Below are 24,954 nucleotides of genomic sequence, written 5' to 3' on the forward strand. Positions count from 1 at the left end.
CATTTTATGTCTTTCAGTGAACAGTGCCTGTCCCTTTAAATCATCGCTTCTTACTGCTGTTTTAAATTTCCTAAATCCCTCAAAAGAAAATCAGAATGCTGCCCAGTGCACTGACTCCACAGAACCTTAGATTTAGATATCTGGATAGAGCATGTGCTTTATATGTGTAAAGCATTTTTGTCCTGATGCAACCAGCACAGTATTTCCATGAGGTGCATGATTAATCCTCACAAGGTGCTAAGGAACTAGATGTGGATTTGTCCAATCTGAAGGACCCCCTGATCCTAATTTGCAAAGTCTCCCTTCCCCAGTTCACCCCCATGCTTCAGGCAAGGAGGCCAGACAAAGCTGAATGGTGAGAACTTTTCTGGTGAGTGTCATATATACAAATAAATTCCCCATATTTCATGAGACTAAAGGAAAGAGTGGGAAAAGATAAAACAGCTCAAGAGTTGCAGCAGGTTAAAATTTATCTTTATGCATGAAACCATGCACAGTTCATCCGTGTAGTCACAGCAAATGAGCTCTGTTCACTAATTGTTTCAGGAGTCTTCTGCATCAACAATAAGGAAATTATAGTTGATTAAAAGAAAAGTCATGGCTACTTTTACTCATTAGCATAATAAGCAGCTGTTGCATACCCTGTAAATTGCTAAACTGCTGTTAGGAAGGCCATGTTCAGCCAAACATGAAAGCATGAAAAAAGTATATATAAGGAAAACAATCAATTTACTTCACTTCCCTAACTCTAGGTGCTGGGACTGAGGCCTCTTTATCAAGCCATTGCATCCAGATAAAGTGTCATGACCTGTGGATCTTGAACCTGGGTCCTTAGGGTCATCATGCACCAACCCTCCACCTGACGGGCATCAGTTAGAACTGGCACTCTTTGTAGCCCAGCTCAGAGACAAGGCTTCCACCCCTAGGTCCTGACTGGTGGAACACCAGAGCTCCTGATTGGCCGGTCCCTCTACTTAAGCCAGAAGGAGGAACAGGAAGTTGTCTATACAACTTAGCTCCACCTGCTTCAGACTGTTCACCCAGCACTACCTTCACCTGATCCTGACCTCCTGGTATATGATTTGTGGTTCCTGATCTCAGCTCCTGATCTCCTATGCTAACCAGTAGGTCTGGCCACCTATGTCCTTGCCCTGACACAAAGTGGTTTGTGATGGCTTTGAAGAAATGCTGTAGCTGCTTTTCCAGAGAAGTTTTCCACAAAAGATACCTCAGCTATTTCATCATTACTCTAGGATGAGGCAAATATTAATGGCACGAAAGGTGTTGCAGCAGTCACAGATGACTCAGTATGGACTGTATCCTTAGCTGTCTCATTGTAGGAACAAAGGCAGACAAGCTATATGTTCCTGTGTGAACATCCATACTCCCCATGATACATCTGGGGCAGGACAATGTTATAATCCTGCTTGACTATTTCTAACAGCTGCTCAGTTTTCTATTAGCTTTTACAAATAAAAGCAAGGGTAAACTAAGGAAGCTCAGAAGCAACTGGGGCTCGTTAGCATTCCAGAAACTCAACAGGGAACATTTGCAAAGGAAATGCAGATTTATGGTAGGCCATTCTTGTTTTACTATTACCTCCTGGTCCTCTCCTCTTCCCCTTCCAGTTTGTTTATTTTGTCTGCCTGTTGTATTTTTGCAACATAAATTGCAATCTCCTCAGGGCAGGGACTGTCTTTTTTAAATAAGCGTTTGTATAGTGCCTTGCATAATGGGACCTTGATCCTTCACTGGACTATTACCACAGTACAAATAATAAAAAGGAGCTGTCAGAAGTGATTAGAAAGCCAAGCTACAAGGAGTTTCATGCAGAGTTTTGTTCTATTTAAAGACTTGGAGTGTTCCAAACTTGTTTGGGCTCTGCTGGGATACCTTTCCAGGGGTCTGCTCAATACACCTCTTGTGATGGAAAGACCCAAATTTAGTTTGCTTTAAATATATTTGGTGTCTGTTGGGACAGTTATTTATAATTTGGTTTTTGAGACAATGAGTCTCAAGACTTTGTAGGTTCTAGCTTGTTTTTATTCACTATAAAGGGAGAAAGAGGGCAGAGACTGAGTTTATCATGCTAGCCTAAGGAAGGCTTTATTTTCCACCCTAAAAAAGAGAGTTCAGAAACTTGATTCGCTAAGACCCAAGATAGGGCCTGCATTTCCCAGGTGCCTGGTGGGATGTTCCTCTCCTCTCAGCTCTGTGGGCCTGATTTTGAATGGTATTTAGGCATCCCAAGGTGCAGATAGATACCTAGTGGGATTTTCAAGCAGTGGGAGAAAAACCCATCTGTGCATCTTTAGGCATCTTAATACCTTTAAAAATCTGGCCCCGCGTGACTGCTGGGCCAAAGCCCCAGCATAATCACATATTTCAGAGGAGCGGAGGCAGCCCTGCTATGTGGGATCAGTGAATGAGCTGTCTAAATGACTTAGCCAGAAATGAGCAAGCCGCAGCACTCCTGGATGCTACAGCAGTGGGACCACACATGAGTACATAGATGGATAATTGCTTTGAATGGTTTTAGTCTTCTCTTAAGCAGCTGTATATCAGAATCCCGTCTTATTCTGCCTTTTCACATTTGCAGCACCATTATTAAAAATGTCTTTCTATTTTCCTAGTAAACTTTAAGACATGATTAAACAATAACACTAGTGTATTATCTGATGTTCAATTATGAGTATAAAGACTAAAAACCATAAACGAAGATCAAGAAAGGAATCTGGGCTACTTGTGTTCCCCCCACCTACCCACTGCCTATAGTACATTACAAATACAAGTACCTTAAAGGAACAATGCAAAACATAAATTGTCTGTTTCTTTTCTCTCTCCTATGGATGTAGCAAACTGGCACTGTAAGTGGCCATGGCAGATTTCAGACTATCTTAAACTAAGATAATGGTATGAGAGACTCTGTAGCTCTCATAGACCAAAGGGAAAGACTACAGGCACTTGGATTTCCTGCTATACATCACTTGTCATTGCACATTATCTCCCAGTAACAGCTGGTGACAGAGACATTGTGCCTCTAGGAAAGTTCTCTTTTCTCTCTTCCATCTGTTTCAGTCCATTTACCTCAGAGATAAAACACTGTTTTAGTTGGTCTGTTCACAACATCTTATCCAGATCATAATGTAAATCCCTTCTGTTGGGGATACAGATCATGTCTTTTGTTATTTCCTTAAAAATAGCTGAAAATGATGGTTCCTGCAGTACTGTTGTTCCCCTAGAAATCAGAATTTGAGAAGCACATTGTTCTTCCTTTGGTATCATTCTGTGTGCTAAATAAAGCACAATTTTGTTGTTATGCCCTTGCTGAATTACTCTGCTTACCCACACAACAAGCATTATTTCTAATTGAGTTCCAGGCTGAAATTGTTACACACTTTCAGAAAAGAGGAGCAGCTGAGATTTTTAATCTTTTAATGGGATCCTCTTATATTATTATAAGGAAATATCCCTGAAATATTTGTGGTAATAAATATTTCATGCTAGCCATCTCCTTTGATATTTTCCGGTATGTTTTAATAATAGTGATTTAGCTGTTGGCAACTGCATTTGAGCATCTCCCCATTATATGAATGAAGTGTCTTCTACAACCACTCTTCTCAGTTCTTTACAATTTGAACACTTTTAAAGGACTAAAATTCCCCCTTCATGTTTTAGGACAGTTTCTGGAACTACCATTCTAGGGGTTTTTGGGGTTTTTTTTGGGGGGGGGGTTGGTTTTTTTCTTCTAAATCTATTACTGGAAGCTCCAGGCTTACTTTATTAATGTTAGCATAAAAATCAATACGAATATAGGTGGTATTAGAGTCCAGAGATTTTTTAAACAAGTGCATTTGTTTGGTGGGTTGTATACTTTATTCCCTGGTGAAACCCAGTGAACTGTTGAGTTGAACTGCAATGGTACTGTGTGGTGTATGTCTAATTTCTTCTCCTTTACTGTTTCTTAGCTTAGGTTTAAATATACGGAATGACCTATTTGCTTGGCAAAAAAAGAGGGGGGAAAAAAACAAGGGAAAGGAGTAAGTAAACCCAACTATTATGGAAAGTTTCTTGCAACATCAGAAATTCTAAGTGGAGCAAATCAGCCTAAAGCATCAACTATAGTAAGATGCTGATGAACAGATTTAGAACATGCTTTACCAATACCACCAACATGACTTTCACATCAAGTGATGATAATGTGAACACCACCTAGGAAGAGAAAAAGAGGGTGACCTAGAGAAACATTACCCTGAACAACAAAGAAAAGGCAAATCCGTCCATATGACACTCGAAAGTTTGAACAGCCCAGCACAAACTGACATTAATGGCAGAAGTTGGTGGATGCCAAATGCACCTGAGGGTGTGGGAGGATAAAGAAAGGAGACTGTTACTAATGGGACACATGCATACTCAGCCAAAGGCAGGCAGCCTGGACACTGGGAGAACCACAGCATGTGCAGGCTGTGCACAGGAGGGGTTGACACATAGAGCTCTGACATTCAGAGGCTCATAGCCCAGAATGGCAACATCAGCAGCTAGTCAGGTAAAGCTACACCCCTGCATGACTCGTACCCAGACCTTGACAGGCTCCCAGCCCACAGCTAGCTCAAAATAGCCCTTCTGTTTATGCAAACACCTAGTTATTTGAAAATTTTGAATAAAGGTGAGTGTACTGTATTCAAATGTAGATCATGTAATCTCAGTGTAATGGTCAGGAAAAATGGAGGAGTGTTTACAAGTCACGTTCCTAAGTTCAGTTGCATTTGCTGTAACCTTTTTATTTTTTTAAATAAGTGTTTGATATTGGCATAGAAAGTACGCTTATTAAGTTTGCAGATGATACCAAACTGGGAGGGATTGCAACTGCTTCGGAGGATAGGGTCATAATTCAAAATGATCTGGACAAATTGGAGAAATGGTCTGAGGTAAACAGGATGATGTTTACTAAAGACAAATGCAAAGTGCTCCACTTAGGAAGGAACAATCAGTTTCACACATACAGAATGGGAAGAGATCTAGGGGTTATAGTGGACCACAAGCTAAATATGAGTCAACAATGTGATGCTGTTGCAAAAAAAGCAAACATGATTCTGGGATGCATTAATAGGTGTGTTGTGAGCAAGACACGAGAAGTCATTCTTTCGTTCTACTCTGCGCGGGTTAGGCCTCAACTGGAATATTTTGTCCAGTTCTGGGCACCGAACGTCAAGAAAGGTATGGAAAAATTGGAGAGGGTCCAGAGAAGAGCAACAAGAATGCTGAAAGGTCTAGAGAACATGAAGGAAGGCTGAAAGAATTGGGTTTGTTTAGTTTGGAAAAAAGAAGACTGAGAGGGGACATGATAGCAGTTTTCAGGTATCTAAAAGGGTGTCATAAAGAGGAGGGAGAAAACTTGTTCATCTTAGCCTCTAAGAATAGAACAAGTAGCAATGGGCTTGAACTGTGGCAAGGGAGGTTTAGGTTGGACATTAGGAAAAAGTTCCTAACTGTCAGGGTGGTTAAACACTGGAATAAATTGCCTAGGGAGGTTGCTGAATCTCCATCTCTGGAGATATTTAAGAGTAAGTTAGATAAATGTATATCGAGGATGGTCTAGACAGTATTTGGTCTGCCATGAGGGCAGAGGACTGGACTCGATGACCTCTCGAGGTCCCTTCCAGCCCTACAATCTATGAAGCTATATATATTGTTCTGGCATGGAAAATATTCCCCACCCCACTTCTCACAGTTCAAAACTGGCTGAACTGTTTATCTCCCCCTCCCACCCCCAACTGTCCAAAAATGTCCCCTTTGGGTTTGAACAGGAAATAAGGGTCTACTGATGCTATTGAACATTAGTAAGTCCCCCTTATACGTCACTGGGATCAGGATTCGACCCCAGCATGGAAAAACTTCAGGCCAAATGGACAATTTTCAGAAAATTTAGAGTAAAAATGGGATGCAACAATATTTTCAGTCCTTACCTAGAAACATTAAGCATTAAAACTTCATAACTCTAACACTGGAAATTGTTTCATACAAACATTTAAATGAAGTCAGTATTTGTCTTATCTGCTGAGGCACGACTGAACAGATTATAAATGGCACAAAAACTATAGAAATTCTGTCTCAGAATGTAATTATTTATTTAAAATGTTGTTCTCTGGGATAGCCTCATGAGATATAGCTCATTTTTGTTAGCATTCTAGTGGGAAAGCCGACATCCAATACTACTCAAGCATGCTTTAGTGCAATACAAAAAAACTGTAACGCAGAATACTCAGCATGAGGTAGCAGACAACATACATTTAGCAGGCACATTTTTCAATTCAGTTTACTCTGACAAGGACTTTTAGGCTAATGGATGAAAAGTTCCTTAAAACTAAACCATGTAGATGTTCAATACTGTGGATCAGGCTGCCTATTCCACCTGATCAGGCCCAGGTTAACCAATGTGTACTCAATGCATTTGCACAGGGTTCCTGTCTCAGTAGGGACCCTGACCACCAAAAAACAAAAACTAACCTGAGTGATGCTGCAGTCCTGTGTGCTAGGTCACAATGCCAGCCACTCAGATTTGGCCTGACCACACCTCTGACATGATGGAGGGCTGGCTACGCCAAACCTGAGCAGCACAGGTCTGTGTGAGTGTGGGGCAGGTGATGGGAGCAAGTGGAGCTGGGAGGCCAGGGCAAGAGTGGACCACTGCATTCTGGGGTATATATGGTGCAGGGGCATATTAAAGAAGGTAGCAGGACAATTTCCATAGTGCCCAGAGCCTGAAAATTATTTAATCTGGGCCTGCACCTGATTCATAGATGCAGACGGAACTGTTGTGATCATCCAATCTGACCTGCTGTATAACACAGGCCAGAGTACTCCCCAAAATAATTCCTAGAGCGTATCTTTTAGAAAAACATCCAATCCTGATTTAAAAATTGCCAGTGATGGAGAAGCCACCACAACCCGTGGTAAATTATTCCAGTGGCTAATTACTCTCACCATTAAAATGTATGCCTTATTTCCAGTCTGAATTTGTCTAGTTTTAGCTTCCAGACATATATTGGACTGTGTTGTTCCTTTTTCTATATTGAAGACCCCATTATTAAATATTTGTTCCCTGCATAGATACTTGTAATCAAGTCACCTCTTAACCTTCTCTTTGTTAAGCTAAATAGATTGAGTTCCTTGAGTCCATCTATATATGAGGCATGTTTTCTGCTCCTTTAATCAGACTACTCTAGATAGCCTGTGTATTGAATCTCCAACAAGGATAATCTGTTTACCTTTTATGGTTGGAGAGCTCCGTGGGTAAGCTTGATTTTTTTTCTTATTAGTTGGGCAGACTTGCTATCCACATGTGTGTTGTATACATCTCTCTGTTCCCTTTGACCTGCTGGATCTTGAGAGGTACCTTCCATAGTTTCCATGTTGAGGACCTGATATTGAGGACCATAATTTCCATGTTGAGAACCTCTCTCACAGATTCCTTTGTGACCAGCTCCAGTCTTCCTTGAACCTGGGGTACTAGTGTTTCCCAAACCCATTTTTTTAGGAACTCCTTAGCTACTGTGCAAGCCACCAACTTGCACTTTGTGTACAGGAAATCCCTTCTTGTCTCCAGACAGGAACTAGAACATCACACATCTATTGCAGGTCACTACCACTGTTCAGTCGCTGGCCATGTTGATGTCATACATAGTGCTGAACCTGGAAGGAAAGTCTTTCACATTCCCTCTCCAAACTCCTCTGTTCATGCTCTTGCGTTCACCTAGTAAGCGACTTTTTATACCCAGTCTTTCTTGCTTAACTCAGCTCAGTTCTGCCCCTCACCATCAGGGAGTGATTAACCACTCACACTTCAAACGGCTGAGATAATTAAAGCTCAAAGGGCTTGATTGGGCCCAGATCCAGCTACACAGCCTGTCTGCAGAGAGCAGACAAACCCTAGAGTCTGACACAAAGCCCATTGAGGTCAATAGAAAGACTCCCATTTACTAGTGGGATTTGGATTAGGTCCTTAGTCAGTTTAGCTTTAGTCACTTACAATTTAATGAGCAAACTGAAGAGGGTAGTTTTGAGTTATAAATGAACAGATTTATCTAGTTTTTTTCCTGGTTTCATATTTTTTTCATTTGCAGCACTGTATTCTATACTACGGAAATGTAAGACATTTTCCTACAGCATTTTTTTCCATTGAATTCACCATATGTTTTTGAGCTGCAGTGGTTCTATATGTCTTCTATCACTTATAAGAAGGAAAACCACCGAATCGCCACCTTTATTAACTGACACCCTGGAATCTCTACAGTGCTGAAGAGGGCTCATGCTCTACTGCCCCTCGTTAGCTCCAGAACTTGATCCTCATGGTGCCCTCAGGGAGAGGTTCTGCACTGTCGATAATGCTCTGGTACTGTCTCCTTACATGCATACATAGTTGTTCAACTGTTTGTTTGTTTTTGTTTCCACAACTTATGCAAGCAAAGGGAGCATTTGGCTTTATGAAAGGAAAGACCTTCAATACGGAGATAAGTTCTAGCAGAAACATCCAAGGTAGTTCTCAGGGTGTGTATGTGTACATGCACTTGTACTTAGTTCTTTTCTTTATGCTTTCAAAGCTTCTAAAGGGTGATTTTTAAATTAGTAAGGAATAAAACCCGTGTTTAAACATGATTAGCAAGGTAATTACTGTGCCCTTTTAAAGTGATCTGGAGCCAAGACACATTATAGTCTTTAATCAGAACAAGTGTTAGAACAGTGAGGAACTTAAAAAAAAAGAGCTACGTATAGTCAAAAGAAGGAAATTTGGTCTCTGTTCTTCTAGGTTTGTACTGCAGTATTTATGGTGAATTCAGTTTGTGATCCGTGCTGGGTTTTGTTTTGTAATAGCAAGTATAGTAGCTGGGTCATGTTAGTCCATTCCAGGTTTCAGGCTTTTACTGAAGACATCAGTTAAGTTATGGTTAGAGGAGCTGCATGCTGTGTTCTGTGAACAGCTGGATTAAACAAGTAGTCTGTGGAATCTTAATTTGAAACTATGTACAGCATCTGTGTGATTCTTTCCAGAAGATCCTACTCAGGCGACAACATCTGTCACAGAGATCACAGTTGAGACTCTTGTAGCCAATGCCAGCAGGGAGATTAAAGAATGTTATTATTAATAATGCATAAAAATCCTTATGAACATCCCTTCACTCCCAACCCAAACATTACATCCAGAGTGTGTCCAGTTTTATCAGTGGAATCTACAAGTAGGTGGATTGAGTGGTATATTTTCAGCAGAGCAGTTTCCCTTTTGTAGGAGCAAATTGTGCCCATAAAATTGGCACAAATTCAATTGCAAGTGGAAATCTAAATACTTGAGTTACTAATTACGTGATTGCAAGCATGGATAAGGTTCTCAGAGGCACAAGTTCATTTTCTGACGTAACATTGCAAGCACAAATTTTGCAAGTGCATTTCACCCAGAAAAATGGAGGCTGGATCCCAGCTGGCTGAAAACTTATCTATGAAAGTGCATTTACCTTGCACCATTAAATGTACTCTCTCCAAGATTGTCTTAAAACATTTTGCATTGCGGAGAATGTCTTCTGCGTTGTACAGAGAAATATAGGGTGTCACTCTCCTGAACCCTCATGTAGCATGTTGGATACTCACCACGGAGCCTCCTGCTGGTTTCTTCAGGAATTAGCTCTTCCAGCTCCAGAGCATCTCCTGCTGGTCAGTGTCTCCCTACAGTTATTTGCTTCCTTTCAATCTCCACCATTGTAGTTCCAGCCCTGCACCCTCCCAGCCCGCAGTGCCCCTTCTCTGGGGTACTGCCCTGCAGCAGTGCCCACAGACTCAGGGGTCCTCCCCTCCCTGTGGAACCCCAATCCCCTAAGCCCACCTTTCCTCAGTGACCCACTGCCAGTCTTCATCTAGCCCTTTTCCTCAGGGCCAAAACTGAAGTCTGAAATGGCCACTCATCATCAGCCAGAGGGTTGGACCTGCTGCCTCTTCCTTCCCTGGCTGCTTCCCCAGAGCCCTAGTACTTCCTCTGGCCCTGAAAGTAAGGCCTCTGCCTGGGGGTTTGCCAGGCTGGAGCTTCCCAGCTCCTCCTCCCCTTCCCCAGCACTTCCCTGTCCTTGCCTCTGTCTCTATGCCACAGCCAGGTCCATCTCTCTCTCTCTCTAAGGCTGGAGAGAGACTGAATACCCCTTGTGGTCTGCTCTCTTTTATACTGGCTTGGGCAGCTCTGATTGGCTGTCAGCCTCAGCCCCTCCAAGGGTTGGCTTTTAACCCCTTCTGAGCCGGAGCAAGGTGACCGCCCCGCTACACCTCAGTTAAGTATATTTCTGAAAGGTTAGTTCTTTAAACAAAAATGATGGAAAAATAAATTACAGGATATAATTACCCAGAATCTGAGTGATAGCCTTATTGTAAACATCTACAATAATAATATTAGCACAATCAACTTTGTACGTAATAGTGAATGCAGAAGAAAGACTATTCAAATGAAGTGTCTGTTTATGTTCACAAGAAGATATATCTGTACATATCTTGTGTTAAAAGTCAAAGAATATACTTGCAAAAGGTAGCCCACCAGCTAAACACCACATTTTCATATTTAAGCACAATCCTTCCTGTTTCAGACAATTATTATTTGTTTATTACACATTGTGATGGGGTGTACCAGGCATTTGCTCCCTTTACCAGAGGCTCTGATGCCTTGGCACATCCCGTCCTAAGATGATGTCCTCCTGGAAGGGAAGAATAGTGAGTTCAAACCTCCAGGGTTTGCCTAGAGAGGCCTCCATCATCAGCTTCAGGCAAAGCCCGTGAGAGTTGGTCCTCCAGTGCCTGGAAGGGCTGGGAGTAGATGGAAGCCAATCAGGCCCCAGCAGGCCTGATAAAAAGGGCTGACTGCTTCTACTAGGGGCCAGTTCTGGGCAAAATCAGGACAGGGAAGGCAGCCTTTCCCTGCCCTAATCCAATTAATCTGGCTCAGTCACGGGCCTAACCTTGACACCACAGGCCTTCAATTATCTCTATGAAGAACTACTGTTTATATTATGGATTTTAACACCCAGGTGGCTATTTCGAGTTTATTTTCTAGAAGGGGACGGGACTAAGAGCTGACCACTGGAGAGCTAGGTCACAGAGGCAGCAGACCATTGTGGAATGAGGACACAAAAGTGAGTGCTAGAATAGGAGAACCCCTGAAATACTGTGTCCTAACATGAGCGGTGCTGGGGTGATGAGTTCACAACATAGCACTTATACAGTACCATAGATGAGTATAGTGCTGAAGGAAAATTAGCTCTGGCAGGCTGAATCAAACAAGTAAAATATGGTGTTCTTACTCTAAACAGTTTACAGTCTGAGAGCTAAATCTGTACTAAGCACCATCAGATGCGGTGTTGTCAGGCCTCTCAGAAGCTACACTTCCCAGGAGGCATTCTGGCTGACCCCAGGAGATTTTGTCTTAGGGATACCCAGGTGTTCACATTAATGAACTGGCTATGTTTTGCTTTAATATTCTTCCCTTCCTCTCTGCTCAACAGGCTGGTGCAATGTGAGCCTAAGAGCCTAAATCTTTTTTGAAATTTAGATTTAGGTTCCTAAATCAGATATTGCAATGCTGAGCACAGCAACACATACATACTTTTAAAAATCTTGGCCTTAGTGCTTAAGAGGCTGTTTAAGGAAAAGGAACTTTGTTTCCCATCAGGATTCTGGACTGGGAATTTATAAGAAAAGCTCCTTGCACTCCACCCTACCTCGCATATATATCCAGGGGCCAATCAAAATCTGTTCCTAAATTAAGAGACAGTATGATGAGAGAAGGTAACAGTCATTGGGAAAATCATTAACTGACTTTGCTTAATTATTAAAGCTCACATCTTAAGAATAACCAGGTTGTTTATTTAATGTTCTTTCAGTTGTCACAAAGAGAAGATGACTAATGTTTGGAGATCTTACTGATGGAGTGTGTTGTGAGGAGACATAGCAGACAGGGTGAGGAAGTGTGTATCCAGATACCATGCCTTCTTTGCTATGACACACTAAGATGGGAGTGCAAAAGAAAAAGCAGTAAAGCTGATGGTTAGCAATGCAGCTTCAGTGGGGTGGAATAGAGGGAGGAGAAATAAGAGAAGAGAGCAGGGTAGGAGGTAGGCATAGAATTGTAAAGAGCTCTGAAGGTGAGAAAAGTAGGATTTGCTGTAGAAGTGTGTGTAGGGGGAAGTAGCCAGTTAAGGCATTTGAAGAGGGGCTAAGCATAAAGTGGCAGGCAAGGTAGATGGTTTTCAGAACTGTATTTTGGACAGATTAGAGAGGGCAAAGCGAGAGGCAGTGAGGTGGTTGCACCAGTAAATGCAGAGGAAGCTCTGAGCCTGGACAATCATTTGGTGATGGGAATGACTGGAACTTGTCAGACATTGACAGAATAAAAATAATCCAGAAAGAATTTGGGGCAGAAAGTAAAAAACAAAAATGACACTAAATATGGAAGTCTTTTGCAATATTGAAAAAGTTGTGGTCCTCAAGTGACCTATTATCTCATGCCAGAGTTAATGTACAAGCGCTCTTTTGGATGTTTTTTGTACTGCCAGCGGGTTCTGGCAGATGCTCAATATTCCAGAACACTTCTTTTTTAGGACTTGCGTCTAACCTCAAAGGTGCAATATTTCAGCAAGTTGATTTTCTTTGTAGAGATATCTGTAGCAGAAAGAAAAACATACCTCTTCTGTTAAAATAATCACATCATCCTTTCACTAATATTTTGCCTGTTAATAAAAAATAAAAACATAATTGTTTCAAAAATCATATTATAGCAAATCTGCATTTCATGGAATATAGATACCCCAATGTATGAAATAAATATCAATAATAATGGTATACTCTTCTTCCATTAATGATGTAATTATAAAATATCCTTTAAAAATGCTTTTAAAGGAAAAAAAAAGCATTAACTCATTCAGGAAAAAAAATGGGAAGAGGTTTCTTATCATTATGTGAGGTCTTTTTCTTAGCTCTATTATACAACTTCAGTTTTTGGTCTTTTACAAAAGCAAACAAATACACTTGGTTTATTCAAGCAAAGAAAACTAGTAATTGAGCTGGCCTTCAGGAGAAGTAATGCACATAGAATTACAATTTAAATTGTATTGAAAGGTTAGCTTTATACAAAAACAAGGAAATAGCTCTTTTTTGACACTTAAATTACACTTTTTTTTTAGAAAGGGGCCTTTGTGTACAATAAAAACAAAAAAAAAATTATACCCATATTCCTGCTCTTTCAATACAATGGCCATCATGTCTTTTGGAAATGTACAGTTCATTAAAACAACACCCATTTCTATTCAAGTTTGGGGCATTCTTGGATACTACAAATTTCCTTTCAGAGCCAGCTTCATCCAGTCTCAAAAGTCTATTTTCTGACTTGATTCTTGTGTGAAATTAATTAAGACCACCTCAAACTGCAGAGCAAGAGAGATTGTAATTTGCTCATCTCTCACATTGTGGACTCTGGGGCACAATGGCAGTGAAATCCCCAAAGCATGAGGATATTTGAAGTGAGCAGAGATACTTCCAGCCTTATTGGGCCCCACAGAACATACAAGGTGGGGGAAGGAAGCATTAAAGATTGTCCCTGGAACCTGAACTGAGTTAATGAAAAGGGAAAGAATGTTATTTGGAATGGATTGAATTGGAACCTGAACTAGCATCTTGGAGAAGAGTCAAAGATAAGTGTCTATGGGGAGTTTACAGTGAAGCATTGATGGGTATTGGATTGGAGCAGGGAGAAGTGGATTGGAATTAGATCAGGTAGGAAACTACATTGACAAGAGAGAGTGGCTTCGGGTATCAGTCATTGCAGTGCGAGAATAGAGGGGCTTAGGAACTGGACTGACGGGGGCTGGGATTGATGCTAGTTGGGATTCTGGGCTTTGATGGCGTCAGCAGTGCGCAGAGCATTGGGTGGCAATAACCAAATGAGAAGAAAGGAGAAATTGGGTAGAAAAGAAGGTGACGGGGACTTCTCCTAATGGATTAGACCAGAAAAAAATAGGGGTGCAGTCCAAGAGATGGATCAAAGTTCAAGCCAGTTCCCATTGTATTGTGAAGGAAACAATTGATATTACCCATCCTTATAAATTATTCCAGTACTGCTTAAACAATTCGGGTGATTGTATCTTGAATATAGTGTATATGGGTTTGGACACCTTATTACAGAAACATTATTATGCTCTGAAGTGTCCCTAGCCTCTGTTTGCTGGCAGCTGGGAATGGGTGATGGGATGGATCACTTGATGATTACCTGTTCTGTTCATTCCCTCTGGAGCACCTGGCATTGGGAAGACAGGATACTGGGCTAGATGGACCATTGGTCTGACTCAGTATGACTGTTCTTATAGAAATTGAAAGCTGTACCACACAACTAAGGACAACTGAAATGATACACATAGTTGAGGACCTTAGTGATTCATTAAACTCAGTCTAATTTATTCTTCATATACACTCATTGAGAAACACAGTACACTTTGATTACAAAGAGGCAAAGGGAAGGATAAAAGACACATCCACATTCTTGCCATGTCCATTGCAAAGTCACAGATGTTACAATTACCACGCCCAATATTTTTTTTCTGTGAAACAATAACATGAAGAACAAAGTCAAACCATTTATAAGTGCAAAAGTGCATGGAGTAGAGAAAGACAGCATTTTGCATCAATGAACAATACCTCATTTCAGCAAACAATTGGAGTTCAATATCATAACCACACAACTGTGATGCTTGTTATGATAAAATATAACCTACCTTATATATGTTTCATTCTGACTCCATGTTCTAAGCATTAAACTCCGAGAAACAACAAAGGTCACACAGATGTATTATTCTTAAAGAGAATGCACATCTCTAATTACTTGGACTGCCAGTATTATGGTAATTTCCCTGATTTAAATAGTATTAAAAGAAGTCCAAGTGTTGATAAAGTTCAGATACTTGTAATTAATTTATCCATATTTCAGATGAATTAAGTTCTACCCATCCTCTCTGCTTCACTAGGCTCCATAGAATCCTTTCTCTGAGCGACAGATGAAGAGATTGCTACAAGAAAAGAGGAGCTAGAGATAATAACAAATTTCCTGAGGTAAACACAATTTTGAAGGGAATGCCAACAATACAGTAAAACCCACAACATTATTTACATTAATGTCAGCTATAAGAAGAAAGGGGCATGAACTGAAGCTAAAGAAGCTCCAGGCATTATAGAAATTTACATACAGTATTTAATATAGAGAAATGAAGGACACCAGCAGGAGCAAATAATATATATAGACAAATCAAAAAGAGTTAAGCAAGTTCTGTATTTTAAGGAGGGAAAATTGAATTCTAGAACTGCACTCTCACAGGAGAAAATGGACCTAAGTGGGTTTTCTTTCCATCCTGAAATAGTCTATATTTCTGTGAATAAGCTCCACTAATCCTGCAGAGATACTTTTACCTTTATAAAGAGGAATAAAATAGATGTGTAGTAAAAAAATATCAGCACCATGGCATAAAGTATTTCTAAAAGGAACCTGTAAGGTTATTATGATGCCTACTAATGTTGAAATACTAAACCTCCGTCTCATACTACTGTGCATGGAGCATCACTTATCCTCCAACCTTAGAAAACAAGACCTCCTTCTGAACTAAGTCATTACAGAAGAAAATTTTTAACAAAGTTGTTTTTAGTGCACTGAAGAGAGAGAGATGGATGGAGGGAAGGATGGCAAATTAACCACAGGCCCAATCTTGCAGCACTAGCTCAGCCAAAACTCCCATTTGGATTGTGAGGCTTGGGCCGTAAGGGTGTTTTAGGGGGAAATTTTCAAAGGCACGAGAAATTAGGTGTCTAACTCCCAGTGACTTTCAATGAGAGTTGGGTAACTTATTCACCTTTGAGCCTTTGAAAATTTTCAAAGGCACGAGAAGTTAGGTGTCTAACTCCCAGTGACTTTCAATGAGAGTTGGGTAACTTATTCGCCTTTGAAAATCTCCCCTTTAACTACTGCTACAGCATCAGTGCTTATCCTGGGTCATTGTACTGGTGTAAAGAGCGATTTGTGCGCTGCACCAATGTAAGTCGCTTTTTACACCAGTGCAGCAGATATTTGTACTGGGGAAGCTACATCAGCAGCTACCCCAGTAGCTAATACCCTGTGTTAGCAAACCCTTATTTGAATGTTCTCGTGTGTAATCATTTTTGGTTTTATTTCAATGCTAAGCGATCCAGGTATGTGACCATTATTAAAAATAAAATAATACTTCACATTTATATACCACCCTCCCATCCAAGGAGTTTAAAATCCTGAACAAACATCTGAGAACTAGGTTCCATTCTTGCGACTGGATCCATGTGGTTGGACCCCTACACCCATACTGAGCCTCATTGGCTTCAATGGGACTCCACCTGGGCATTAAGGGGCTACCAATGCAGGTCCAATTGGGGCATAGGCACCTTAATCTTCACAAAGCCCCTACAAAGTCAGTAAGTACAGTAATTATAGCGGCTCCCCCCCCCAAAAAGGAGACTGAAAACATTTCCCACCAAAAATATTGTTTTTGATGACATTTTTCAATGTTTTGGTGGGAAATTTCAAAACAAAACAAAGTTTTGCTTTGTTTCATTTTGAATTTAAATGTTCGTGTTTGAAAAACCATATTTTTTTTTAAATTGCAAAATTTCAAGTTTTTGTTTTTTCCCCAAATCTTCGTCTTTGATTCTTTTTTTCCCCAGCAAGTACAATACATTGAATAATATCCAGGAATGGGGGAACTTTCATATTTTCCCTTTTCCCTCTTTACATTATGTAACTTTTTTCCAAAGTTGGAGAAGTTTTTAGAAGTTGCAGAGCGGTGGTGGAGAACTAGACATTATTTGTTTTAATGCATGCAGTGCCAAATGTATAACAGGGAAAACAAAGGTGTGAAATTTCAGAAATTTGAAAAAAAAAATCTTTTCAAAACCCATAACAAAATTTTCAAATTAAATCGCAATATTTAATGAAAATTTCATTTTATTTTGTTCCAGAATTTTGCCATGACAAATTGAAAATTTTTGAACAAAAGATTTCAAATGAACTGTTTTCATTCTAAATTTTTCACAGGAAAAAAAACAGGTTTTCCAGCCAGCTGTAACCCCCATTTTATAGCTAGGGAAATAGAAGCATGTCAATATTAAGGGCCAGATTAATGTGGCCATGGAGGGAAGTATGGGGAAGTAAAATGTGACCCACCCCCTGTGCGGCTCCATAGGGAGAGTACCAGACATGGGAGAGCTGGAGCTACATGACCGGTACTCCCCCACTCCAAGTAGATGGGCAGGGAGTGGTGGAGGGAAGTAAACCCTTGGTTCTCTCTGTCCCTGCCAATGGAGCTTACACAATGTGAGGTTGGGAGTAAAATGAACCCCTTAAAGAGCTGCAGTAAGCTACCTTTTGGAGCAAAGGAGGATCAGACAAGAACTAGTAATTGGGACACACGTCCTTCCCAAGGCTCATTTTAGGACAGTGCAACTTTGAACCCCCACTTACAAAGGTATTTTACAAAAGTTCAGTCTAGTCCACAGTTATTTGGCCAAGTTTGCACAGGAAATCCATGACAAAAGCAGGAATAGGAGTCAGGTTTCCATCTTGAATCTTAATCACAAGAACATTCTTCCTGCTCTCACTGTATCACGTTATTAGAAAATAGACTCATAAAAAGTATATAGTATATGATTTTCAAATATTATAACTTGGCAGTAGTTAATTCAAAACCAAATTTCTTCAGCTCTTTTAAAAGTACCTTTCGTCACTGAATACTAAATCAATGCTAAGTTTTACACTTTAAAAGAAAACAGTCTTGTGCTATCAGAGGACAAACCAAACAAAATATCTGGAAAATATATTAGCGAGAACACCCCCTCACATCTCCAATTTCTATTTTTGGTAATAGCCAGATGATTTTTTACCAAACTTTTTCTTTAAAAAATCACTTTTCATCTGAGAATGAATACAAGAAACTTTAGTTCAAAGAGAAACATTGTGATCACTTATAAATGCTCAAAAGTAGGAATTTCAATGAAATCATAATTATAGCACAGCTGATGTAATAGGTATGCTGTGTAATAGATTATTGCACTCCTACTACTTTTTAGTTAAAATTCATTTTATCCTGAAAGAAATTTAATTCACTTTAAAATAAGATTGTGTAAGGTTTTGATGATAAATGCTTTCACATCCATTATCTAAGAAGTCTTCTAAGAGCCTAAGTCAAATTGAGGTCAGCACATTAGACCCTCCTGAGATGTAGCTTGTAGCAAACAGTGAATAGCAAGTAATCTCACTACCACTGAGTAACATTTCCCACCCCGGCCAGAGACTTATAGAATCACAGAAATGTAGAACTGGAAGGGACCTTGGTAGGTCACCTAATCCAGTCTCCTGCACTGAGGCATGACTCAGTGTTATCTAGACCAGTGATACTAGGACTGAGGCTTGGGAGCCATGAGTGGCTCTTTAATATGTGATATTAAAACACTGTGTGATTTAATTATTAACCAATCTAAGCTATTAACCAATCAGGATGCTTTTACTATGTTATTAATTAATTGTAGAACACTTGGTCAGTCATTTTGCTATAAAAATATATAAATAGTAAATGAAACAATGAATTCACACTACTGTGGCTCTTTGGGTGAATGTTAATTGCGAATTTGCCTTCTGAACTACTGAGGTCTGACTATCACTGATCTAAACCATCCCTGACAAGTGTTTGTCTAACCTGTTCTTAAAATCCTACAGTGATAGAGATTCCACAACCTCCATAGGTAATTTGTTCCAGTGCTTAACTATCCTGACAGAAAGTTTTTCCTGATGTCAAAACTAAATCTCCCTTGCTGCAATTTAAGCCCATTACTTCTTGCGCTGTCCTCAGTGGATAAGGAGAACAATTTATCACTCTCTTCTTTATAACAACCTTTTACATACTTGAAGACTGTGCTACCTCTGTCTTCCTTTCTCCAGACTAAACAAACCCGTTTTCCCCAAACCCCTCAGAGGTCATGTTTGCTAAACCTTTAATCGGTTTTGTTCCTCTCCTCTGGACTTTCTCCAATTTGTCCACATCTTTCCCAAAGTGTGGTGCCTAGAACTGGACACACTACTTCAGTTGAGGCCTTATCAGTGCTGAGAAGAGTGGAAGAATTACTTCTCAGGTCTTGTGGCACCTTATAGACTAACAGACGTATTGGAGCATGAGCTTTCGTGGGTGAATACCCACTTTGTCGGATGCATGTAGTGGAAATTTCCAGGGGAAGGTATATATATGTGCAAGCAAGAAGCAGGCTAGAGATAACGAGGTTAGTTCAATCAGGGAGGACGAGGCCCTCTTCTAGCAGTTGAGGTGTGAAAACCAAGGGAGGAGAAACTGCTTTTGTAGTTGGCTAGCCATTCACAGTCTTTGTTTAATCCTGAGCTGATGGTGTCAAATTTGCAGATGAACTGAAGCTCAGCAGTTTCTCTCTGAAGTCTGGTCCTGAAGTTTTTTTGCTGCAGGATGGCTACCTTTAAATCTGCTATTGTGAGTCCAGGGAGATTGAAGTGTTCTCCTACAGGTTTTTGTATATTGCCATTCCTAATATCTGATTTGTGTACATTTATCCTTTTCCGTAGGGACTTTCCAGTTTGGCCGATGTACATAGCAGAGGGGCATTGCTGGCATATGATGGCGTATATTACATTGGTGGACGTGCAGGTGAATGAACCAGTGATGGTGTGGCTGATCTGGTTAGGTCCTGTGATAGTGTTGCTGGTGTAGATAAGTGAGCAGAGTTGGCATGGAGGGGAAAAACTCTCAAGATATTTATATGGGAGCAGACAGGGCTCAAGGACCATGCGGAACATTTTATTTGCTTTCCTCGCTCCTTTTGTCTGGGGATCTGCTTGTTTCTGCAGCTGCCCAACTATTTTGTCAGAAGTGTAGTTATTGTTGCTGGCCTCGAAGATTTTGCAGTGCCTGTAGCTTTCTTCACTGGTTTCTGTTATATCCTTGGGGGCAGCCAGTTTAGGAAGAAATCACTTGAGGCCAGAAAGCAGACAGCTAACAAAACCACCATTTTATTTACAGACCATAATACTCTAACTCAGTTGCCATAGCAACAGAAACCATGACAACCAAATACACAACATATTCCTCCCCCCCTAATAAGAACATCCCCTAAATAAAAAAACAAAACAAACACACACTAGACTAGAGAAGGAGGGTAGACTGCCTCCATTCCCGACTAAACCCTGGGGATTATTTTAGCTAGAGATCCAGCCGATGAGGAGGCCTTCTGTCTCTAGGTGGATGAACAGGTGAGGAGGTGGTATGGAGGAGAACAGTCAGGAACAGGTGACTCGTGATTCGGTGCCTCACCAGAAGAGGTGAAGTCAGACCCTCAACTGCAGATGGGTCCTGAGGACTGGCATGACCTGGCAACAGCTGATCTACATGTCGCCGCCAGGTAACATTCTCTGCAGTCCGACTGTAAACAGGTCCTGTTTGAGTGATGACCCATTTAGCTCTGGAAGTATAATTCCGAGCCAAACTGAAGACTTGATATTGCTGCTGATGTTGCACAGTTTGTTGGGGTTCAGAAGGTTTCAGCAGATCAAAGCAAGTGCACAGCTGTCGTCCCAACATTAGAAAGGCTGGGTGTTTCTGTAGGAAAGTAAAAGGTATCCAGACGCTTTTGAATGGAGTGTTGTCCCTTGCTGATTTCACATTGTCTGCACAAATCTTTCAGCTAATCCGTTGGTGGACGGATGATATGGTGCTGACGTGATGTGGTGTATCCCATTTGTCTTCATAAAATTTTGAAACTCTTGTTCTGGCAGACCAAAACGACTAAAGAGTCCTCGTAGTTTTGGATAGTACTCTCTGCAGAAGTGGACTGCATTATAGAGACTTCTGGCCATTTAGAATGGGCATCTATTGCCACCAAGAACATGCTAGGGGCCAGCAAAGTCACATTCCTCACACCCTGACATGACATACAAGCTTTTGCCTTCTCTTCAATAGCGCTGTCCAATCCAGGCCACCAAAAATAGTTCATGCGCACTATTCCACAGTGACCGGAATGTAGCTGTTCTAACATCTGTGATCTCAGTGGTGGTGGAATAATGACACGTCTCCCCCACAACAAACAACCAGATTGGACCGATAACTCCATCTGTTTGGACATGTAGGGAACAAGGTCGGATGAGACCGGAGAGGTTTGTCGAGATTTTTCATGCATCACCAGGTCCATAACTTGGGACAATACTTATCTGAGTAGCAGTGATGGGTGTATTCTCTACCTGTTCAAAGTAGAAGATTTCCTTTGGGCGCTATCTTGATGTTTGACCAGCAAAGGCAACCTTGAGAGGCCATCTGCATTGCCGTGAGAGTGGATGATATTTAATTTCATATGTGTGTGCTGAAAGTAACAATGCCTGGGGAATGCCTGTGTAGGGTCCAAAATTGACGTCAGAGGTCGATGGTCTGTAAGAAGAGTAAACTTTCGCCCAAAGAGGTACTGATGAAACTTCCAAATTCCAAAACAATTCCTAATGCCTCGGATGGATCAAAGTGCGTTAGAACTTCAGAATTTAACAATGCATCCTTAGCTTTGTTAAATGCAACATCACAGGCTTCAGTCCACTTCCAGGCCTTGTTCTGCCCAAGGAGCTCGTGAAGTGGTTTTAGGTGGCTAACTGTGAGATGAACTTTCCATAATAGTTCAGTAGTCCTAGAAACGAGCGCAGCTGGCTTACATTTCGTGGTGGGGCCTCCAGCCACAATAGCTCTTTGCAGGGGCCTTATGAAGACCTGCAGAATCGATGATGTGTCCCAAATATTCAACAGAGGGCTTGAAGAATTCACACTTGTCTAGGCCATACTCTTCCAATCTTTGTAGGGTAGCCTCTAAATTCTTTAAGTGATCCTCTTCATTTCTTCCAGTGACCAGGATGTCATCCAGATAGCACTGAACTCCTGACAAGCCACACAAGATCTGGTCCATAGCTCTCTGGAACAGGTTATGAGTCACAATAGTCAACAGCTCTTGGGACTTTTCATTGACGTGCATCTGTAAATATGCTTGACTCAGATCAATCTTACTGAACTTTTGTCCCCCAGCCAGGCCTGCGAAGAGGTCATCGATGCGGGGAAGCGGGTATTGCTCTGCACACAACACTGGGTTGACAGTGACTTTAAAATCACCGCAAATCCGGAGAGAGCCATCTTTCTTCACTATTGGAACGATAGGAGTGGCCCATGAGCTATGGGTAACTGGTATTAGGACTCCATTGGTGACCAGGCGCTCCAGGTCTGCTTCAACCTTTGGCCTGATGGCATATGGCACAGTTCGGGCTTTCAGATATTTTGGTGGACTGCCAGGTTTAATGTTCAATGTCACAGTGATTCCCTTCATACTTCCCAAATCATCTCCAAAACAGCAGCATGTTTCCTTAGTATAGGGTTAGACTGGTTTCTTCTTTAGTCATCCGGTGCACTTCTGCCCAGTTCAGTTGAATCTTCCCAAGCCAAGACCTACCCATTAAGGCTGGGTAGTTACCTCTCACCACAAACAGTGGCAATTTATCCACCTGTCCATTGAGCTCCACCTTAACATCAATAGTGCCCACCATGGGCACAGCTTCTCAGAACAGTTTTGTTGCCTTAAGCGGAAGATGCTGTAGCTTTTCTTTATACACAGTCTCAGAGACCAGCGAGACAGCTGCACCGGTGTCCAGTTCCATGCGTATAGGTTTGCCCTCCAATAGTATTCATGTGAGCCCGCTGCCAAAGACAAAACATGCAGTGGCACTTCCTCTTGTGATGAGGATCATCCTGGGTCTGCTCTAGAGTATGCAAGGTTCCTCTTTGTCGGCCAGACCACAGGCCTCTTTTTCTTTTGTTTACAGGCACACTCAATGTGTCCCTTTGCCACAGTGTCGACACACCAGGTCCTTACACCAGCATTCTGATGCCTGGACAGCGGTAACATTCTTGACTCTGCACCGCTTTGTGGGTCTGTGCCTCCTTGTAGCCAGTTCCATGGAGACAGCAATATCAACAGCCTTCTGTAAGGTAAGCTGAGCCTCTGTCAGTAGGCACTTCATAGCTTCACTGTACAGGCCACACACTAACCTGTCACGCAGGGCATCATGTAACATTTCTTTAAATTCACAGTGTTCTGCTAGCTTTTTAGAATGGCTACAAATTGTACAACTGTTTCATCTTCCTTTGGTCTCTTTAACCTATATCTTTCAGCAATTACCAGTGGTTTTGGGGAAAAATGGGACCCCAGGATTTCCAATGTCACTGTAAGGTTTAGTTGCTGGCTTAACAGGGTGTAGTAAGCTGTGTAGCAGGGAGTAGGTTTTAGCTCCTACAACACTTAAGAATATTGGCACCTTCTTTGCTTCTGTAATGTCATTTGCAATAAAAAAAAGCTCAAAACGCTCAGTATACACATGCCACTGCTCTGTATTCTCATCAAAAGGCTCCAGGGGCCTGGTCAGAGTAGCCATGATTTTAGTTTCACTTTCACAGTCAGTGCAAAGAAGCAGCTTTTTTGTTTGTTTGTTCTTTACCTTGACTTCTACTTCCTTCTGTTACTGGAGCAGCACCGGAGTCTCACGCCACTTGTTATATCCTCAGCCAGTTTAGGAAGAAATCACTTGAGGCCAGAGAGCAGACAGCTAACAAAACCACCATTTTATTTACAGACCATAATACTCTAACTCAGTTGCCATAGCAACAGAAACCATGACAACAAAATACACAACAGTTTCCTACAGTGGTAGACCCCTCTAATTTCTCCTTTTTGGTGACCCACCTTAGGATCAGTGGCCCCTGCATCCTTTGCGGCTTTTTACCTTCACGCCCTCCTTCAGAGAGCAATTGCAGGGCTACATCTCCTTCTGCTTCTGGAAATTGACTCCCTGTAGCCAACCCTTTTCTCCCTGAACATCATGCCTGTACAGGTTCAGTGCACATGTCTGGGCAGTGCCCGATATCTACAGGCTATCCTGGGCCTGGACTTGATAGCTCCGGCATGTCAGTCCGACTCCTGACCTAGCTGTCCTCCCTATCCCAGCCCCAACAAGCTGTCTCTGACTCAGGCATACAAATAAGGCAGATCTTTGGAGTCCTGGGGACCCACCTCCTGATAGATTCCATTCTTAGTGTTGCATGGCAAACATGTTCATTGCCATTTTCCCAAACTGTTGCTTCTGGGCTGGTGCTCATGGAAGCCACTTCTCATTGGCTCCCCAAAATGGCTGTAGCTGTGGTTGCACCATTCTTTGCTGCTGCTGAGACCTTTTCTGATGCTTTATTGGATTTTGCCCCTGATGGTTCTACTATCTGCTTCTATAATGTCTTGTGCAATTTTACTATAGCAGCTGTTTCCCCTTTGTGATGGGTTCCCTCCAGGGTGCCACCTCGAACTGGGGCACCACTGAGCCCACCTGACTCACCAGCCTGAGCTCCCTTTACACTGTACTGCTGTGACAGGCCCTCAAGCCCCCTCCAGCACACATACAGATAGGGACACACCCAGCTGCAGCTACACACAAATTCTGAGATCAGCTCTGCATGGGAAGGCTCAGCTAAGGATCTGCCCAGTTCCTCAAGTGCACCCCCACCCCCTTTGAAGAGTAAACCCAAAATGATACCATCTTGCACTGCACAGGGAACTGTACAGCGTAAGCTCATGACATTCACTCCCTCCCTCAATGTGGAGGAAGCATTCTGCCCCCAATTATGATTTCCACACACTGACTTCAGACAAAACAAAAACAAGTTTATTAACTGCAAAAAAATAGATTTTAAGTGATTATAAGGGATAGCAAACAGGTCAAAGCAGATGTCCTAGCAAATAAACAAAACACAATCTACACTTAATATACTAAATAGGTAGGAT

At 41.6% G+C, this 24,954-nt stretch overlaps 2 long non-coding RNA genes across 4 annotated transcripts in view; both read left to right on the forward strand.

The window, feature by feature from the left end:
* LOC120405786 overlaps positions 1-24,954 on the forward strand; it is a 122,471-nt gene that overhangs the window by 75,878 nt on the left and 21,639 nt on the right. Inside the window, exons 1-2 of one of the 3 annotated variants that reach the window (XR_005598875.1) lie at positions 330-370; positions 753-1,573. The exons of the other annotated variants lie outside the window; for them this stretch is intronic. This is a non-coding gene — a long non-coding RNA (uncharacterized LOC120405786). Of the gene's footprint in view, positions 1-329; positions 371-752; positions 1,574-24,954 lie in introns of those variants that run through there. 3 annotated transcript variants of the gene reach the window in all.
* Positions 7,245-19,688, forward strand: LOC120405788. The gene is made up of 3 exons (XR_005598879.1): positions 7,245-7,293; positions 15,039-15,123; positions 19,673-19,688. It is a non-coding gene; the product is annotated as an uncharacterized LOC120405788 (long non-coding RNA).

Source organism: Mauremys reevesii, linkage group 5, assembly GCF_016161935.1.
Source record: "Mauremys reevesii isolate NIE-2019 linkage group 5, ASM1616193v1, whole genome shotgun sequence".
NCBI lineage: Eukaryota > Metazoa > Chordata > Testudines > Geoemydidae > Mauremys > Mauremys reevesii.